Genomic DNA, 6,588 nt, shown 5'->3' on the forward strand with positions numbered 1-6,588 from the left:
CTAGTCAAACGTCTAAAGAGAGAGAGAGAGAGAGAGAGAGAGAGAGAGAGAGAAGGCCCGAATAGATAAAATTACAAATGACAAGAGAGATCACATCCAAAACCACAGAAATAAAATTATAAGAGAATACTATGAAAAATTATATGACAACAAATTGGACAATCTGGTAAATGGACAAATTCCTAGACACTCACTCACTACCAAAACTCAGAAAGGAATAGAAAATTGGAACAGACTATAACCGCCAAAGAAACTGAATCATTTATTGAAAATCCCCCAACAAATAAGAGTCGTGGGCCAGATGACTTTTCCAGGTGAATTCTATAGACATTGAAAGAAGAGTTAATACTTATTATCTTCAATCTGTCCCCCAAAAGGCAAATGTATGTAAGGCTTCCAGGCACATTCTATGAAACCAACATTACCTTGATTCCAGAAAAAGATACCACTAATAAGGAGTTTAAAAGGCCAGTATCCCTGCTAAACATGGATGCAAAAATCCCCAACAAGATATTAGTAATCAAATTCAACAGTACATCAAGAGAATTATTAACCATGATCAAGTGAGATTTATTCCTGGGTTGCAGGGCTGGCTCAATATTCACAAATAAATCAGTATGATATACCATATTACTTAACAAAGGATAAAAACCATACGAACCTTCCAATAGATTCAGAGAAAGCATTTGATAAAATATAGCATCCTTTCTTGATAAAATCCCTCCAGAAAGTAGGGATAGAAGAACATAACTCAGCATCATACAAGCCATATATGAAAGGCCCACAGTTAATATAACCCTCAATGAGGAAAAACTGACAGCATTCTTCCTAAGATAAGGAATATGACAAGAATGTCCACCCTCAACACTGTTGTTCAACATAGCATTAGAATCTCTAGCTCAGCAATCAGACAACAAAAAGAAATAAAGTCATCCAAATTGACAAGGAAGAAGTCAAATTCACTCTTCATATGTGACATAATACTCTGCATAGAAAACCAAAAGACTCCACCAAAAAATTACTAGAGGTGATACATGAATTCAGCAAAGTCACAGTATATAAAATCAACATACAAAAATTGGTGGCATTTCTATACACCAACTGTAATGCAGCAGAAAGAGATATCAAGAAATAAATCCCATTTAAAGTTGCACCAAAAGTCATAGGATACCTAGGAACAAACATATCCAAAGAGATAAAAGATCTGTATGCTTAAAATTATAGAAAGATTATGAAAGAATTTAAAGAAGACACAGATAAGTGGAAAAACTTTCCATGCTCATGGATTGGAAGAACAAATGGATTGTTAAAATGTCTACAGGACCCAAATCAACCTACATATTCAATGTAACACCTATCAAAATGACACCATCATTCTTCACAGAGCTAGAATAAATAATCTTAAAATTTGTATGGAACCAGAAAATACCCCAATTAGCCAAACTATTGTTGAAAAAGAAAGCCAATACTGAAGTCATGACAATTTCAGACTTCAAGTTTTATTACAAAGCTGTAATCATCAAGACAGTATGGTACTGGCACAAAAACAGACACATAGATCAATAGAGTAGAAAGAGAACCCAGAAATGGACTCACAAATGTATGGCCAATTAATCTTTGATGAACCAGAAAAGAGTATCCAATGGAAAAAAAAATGCAGCGTCTTCAACAAATGGTGCTGGGAAAAATGGACAGTGACATGCAGAAGAATGACCATGAACCACTTTCTTACACCATAAGCAAAAATAAATTCAAAATGAATGAAAGACCTCAATGTGTTGCAGGAACCATCAAAATCATAGAGGAAAAAGCAAGCAGCAACTTTGTTGACCTTGGCTGCAAAAACTTCTTACTTGACATTTCCCTGGAAGCAAGGAAAATAAAAGCAAAAATGAATTATTTGGGCCTCGTCAGGATAAAAGGCTTCTACACAGTGAAGAAGACAACAAAACTAAAGACAACCGACTGAATGGGAGAAGATATTTGCAAATGGCATATCAGATAAAGGGTTTGTATCCAAAATTTATAAAGAACTTACCAAACTCAGCACCCAAAAAACAAACAATCCAGTGAAGAAATGAGCAGAAGACATAAACAGACACTTTTCCAAAGAAGACATCCAGATGGCTAAGTGATAGTTGAAAAAAAATGCTCAACATCTCTCATAATTAAGGAGATATAAATAAAAACTTCAATGAGATACTACCTCACACCTATCAGAATGGCTAAAATTGACAATTCAGGAAACAACAGATTTTGGCAAGGATGTGGATAAAGGGGAACCCTTCTACAATGTTGGGAATGAAAACTGGGGCAGTCACTCCTGTAAACAGTATGTAAGTTCCTCTGAAAATTAAAAATAGAGCTACCCTATGATCCTGCAATTGCACTATGAGGTATTTATCCAAAGGATACAAAAATGCTGATCCGAAGGGGCATATGCACCCCAATGTTTATACCAGTACAATCAACAATAGCCAAATTACAGAAAGAGCCCAAATTTCCCCCAACTGATGAATGTGGGGGAATACACGTGCACACACACGCACACACCCACACACACAACACATAATGGAATACTACTTAGCAATAAAAACAAATGAAATCTTGCCATTGCAACAATATGGAAGGAACTACAGTGTCTTATGCTAAGTGAAATATGTCAGTCTGAGAAAGACAAATATAGTATTTCACTCATATGTGGAATTTAAGAAACACAACAGATGAACACACGGGAAGGGAAGGAAAAATAAGGTGAAAACAGAGAGGGAACAAACCATGCAAGACTCTTAAGTACATAAAACTAGCTGAGAGTTGCTGGAAGCAAGGTGGATGGGTGGATGGGCTAAATGGGTGATAGGCATTAAGGAGGGCACTTTTCAGGATGACTACTAGGTGTCAGACATAAGAGATGAATCACTGGATTCTACTCCTGAAAACCAAGACTACCCTGTATGTTAACTAACTTGAATTTAAATTAAAAAAATATGTGATTATATATATGTATATGATTTTCTTACTGGATAACTTATCAGTTAATGCATATGGGGTGCTAACATGTTCTAGCATTATTGTATTGCTGTCAATTTTTCTTTTAATGTCTGTTAGTAGATGCTTTATGTATTTAGGATCTCCCATGTTGGGTGTATAAATATTTATAATTGCTATACGCACACACGCACACACACTATATATGTGTGTATATATATAATATAATAAATATAATATAATATAATATAATATAATATAATATAATATAATATATATTGCTATACACACATGCACTATATATACACATATATATAATATTATATATATTACACGCACTATATATATTCACTCAGCCATTAATATATATTATATATTAATATATATTAATATATATTATATATATACATGCACTATATATATATACATATATATATGTGTATATATATATGTATATGTATATATATAATATTACTTAGCCATTAAAAGGGATGTAGATGGCATTAGAGTGTATATGCTAAGTGAAGTAAGTCAGAGAGAGACAAATCCCACATGATTTCACTCATATGTGGCATTTAACAACCACAACAGATGAACATATGGGAAAGGAGGGAAGAGAGAGGGGAATATAACACAAAAGACTCTTTATGATAGACAGCAAACTGAAGGTTGATGGAGGGTGGTGGGTTGGTGATGGGTTAAATGGATAATTGGTATTAAGGAGGGCACTTTTGTTGAGCACTGAGTCTTATGTAAGAGATGAATCACTATATTCTACTTCTGAAAACAATATTATTTATTATCTGTACGTTATCTAATTAAAATTTAAGTAAAAATTTGAAAAAAAAATTACTCTGTTAAATGTTCTTTGTGCATCTGTTGTGATGATCATATAGTTTTTAATTATTTTTCTTATTAATGTAATATATCATGTTCACTTATTTGAAATTATAAAGCCACCCATGCATGCATAAAATAAATCCCACATACTCATAGTGAATTTTTTGAAAATAAATTGTTTTGGGGCGCCTGGGTGGCGCAGTCGGTTAAGCGTCCGACTTCAGCCAGGTCACGATCTTGCGGTCCATGAGTTCGAGCCCCGCGTCAGGCTCTGGGCTGATGGCTCGGAGCCTGGAGCCTGTTTCCGATTCTGTGTCTCCCTCTCTCTCTGCCCCTCCCCCGTTCATGCTCTGTCTCTCTCTGTCCCAAAAATAAAAAAAATAAAAAAAATAAACGTTTAAAAAATAAAAAAAAAGAAAATAAATTGTTTAATTCAGTTTGGTAATATTTTTTAAAGATTTTTTAATCTATATTCCTCAGAGATACTGGCTTTGTGGTTGGTTGGTTGGTTGGTTAGTTAGTTTTCTTATTGTAGTGTCTTGGATTGTATAATAAATTTGGTAGCCTTTCTTCTTCCTCAACTTATTAGTATAGTTTAATTAATATCAGTATTAACATTTTTTTAATGTTTGGTAGAACTTATCTGGGAAGCCATCTGATCCTGGACATTTGTTTATTGGCAATTTTATGGTTATTGATTTTATTTCATTGTTATTCTGTTAAAATTTTCTATTTCTTCCTTATTTAGTTTTGAAAGATGATATGTTTCTAGAAATGTATGCATTTATTTTGGTTGTCTAATTTTTTGGCATGTAATTTTTCATACCATGCTGTTGCAAACTTTTGTATTTCTGTGATGGCAGTTATTTCTCCTCTATTTCTTTGGGTTTTCTCTGTGTATGTGTATCTGTCTCTGTATCTTTTTCTCTTCTTGATGATTTTGGGAAATATTTTATCAATTTTGTTGATCCTTTCAAAGAACAAACTAATGCTTTCATTAATCTGTTTTATTGGCTTTTTTAAAGTCTCTATTTCTGTAATTTTCGCTCTAATTTTTAGTATTGTTTCCTTATAATGGCTTCTGGGTTTATTTATCTTTTTCTAACTCCTTTAGATGTAAGGTTAGCTTTTTTATTTTATATTTTTCTTGTTTCTTGAGATAGGCCTGTATTGCTCTAATATTTCTTAGAAAAGCTTTGTTGCGCTTCAATGATTTGGTTTCTTATTTTTTTTTAATTCATTTATTGATTTTGAGAGGTGGGGGAGAGCATGAGTGGGGTAGGAGCACAGATAGAAGGTGAGAAAGAATCACAATTAGGCTCCGTACTGCCAGCACAGAGGCCAATATGGGGCTTGATCCCACCAAACATGAGATCATGACCTGAGCCAAAATCACGAGTCAGATGTTTAACCAACCTAGTCACACAGGTGTCCATTTGGATCAATGATTGAATGGTTCAACACAACCATTGTGTTTCCATTTTCATTTGTTTCCATATATTTTTGTTGTCTCCTATTTGATTTACTAGTTGACCCATTCATTGTTTTGTAACACATTGTTCAGCCCCCATGTCTTTGTGTCTTTCCAGACTTTTTTTTATTTCTGTATTTGCACCCAGTTTTATACTACTGTGGTCAGAAAAAATAAACATTACTATTTTAATAATTTTCTGCTTATTGAGAAATGTGTTGTGTACTAATGTGATCTATTCTGGAGAATGTTTAATGTGCACATGAAAAGAATGTGTGTTTTGCTGTTTTTGGATAGAATGTTCTGAATATATCTGTTAGGTCCACCTGGTCCAACATGTCATTCAAAGACACTGTTTGCTCTTTGATTTTCACTGGATAATCTCTCAGTTGATGCATATTGAGTGCTAACATGTTCTAGTATTATTGTATTGCTGTCAATTTCTCTTTTTGTGTCTGTTAACAGATGCTTTATGTATTTAGGATCTACCATGTTGGGTGCATAAATATTTATAATCATTATATCCCATTGTTTGTTTCTTTTTTCATCATGTAGTGTTCTTTTTGTCTCCTGCTGCAGTCTTTGTTTTAAGTTATCTTTTGTTCAGTATAAGTATTGCTAATCAAACTTTCTTCTTATTTTCATTTATATGGTAAATGTCCATCAGACCTATACTGAACTATACTTATTAGTATAGTTTAATATCGGTATTAACATTTTTTTAATACTTGCAGTTTTTCCCGATTGAGGATGATGTTAGCTATGGGCTTTTCATAAATGGCTTTTATGATCTTTAAGTATGTTCCTTCTATCCCGACTTTCTCGAGGGTTTTTATTAAGAAGTCTTGCTGAATTTTGTCAAAGGCCTTTTCTGCATCGATTGACAGGATCATATGGTTCTTATCTTTTCTTTTATTAATGTGATGGATCATGTTGATTGATTTGTGAATGTTGAACCAGCCCTGCATCCCAGGAATGAATCCCACTTGATCATGGTGAATAATTCTTTTTATATGCTGTTGAATTCAATTTGCTACTATCTTATTGAGAATTTATGCATCCATATTCATCAGGGATATTGGCCTGTAGTTCTCTTTTTTTACTTGGTCTCTGTCTGGCTTAGGAGTCAAAGTAATACTGGCTTCATAGAATGAGTCTGGAAGTTTTCCTTCCCTTTCTATTGTTTGGAATAGCTTGAGAAGGACAGGTGTCATCTCTGCTTTAAATGTCTGGTAGAATTCCCCTGGGAAGCCATCTGGTCCCAGACTCTTATTTGTTGGGAGATTTTT

This window comes from Neofelis nebulosa, chromosome 1, assembly GCF_028018385.1.
Source record: "Neofelis nebulosa isolate mNeoNeb1 chromosome 1, mNeoNeb1.pri, whole genome shotgun sequence".
Lineage (NCBI taxonomy): Eukaryota > Metazoa > Chordata > Mammalia > Carnivora > Felidae > Neofelis > Neofelis nebulosa.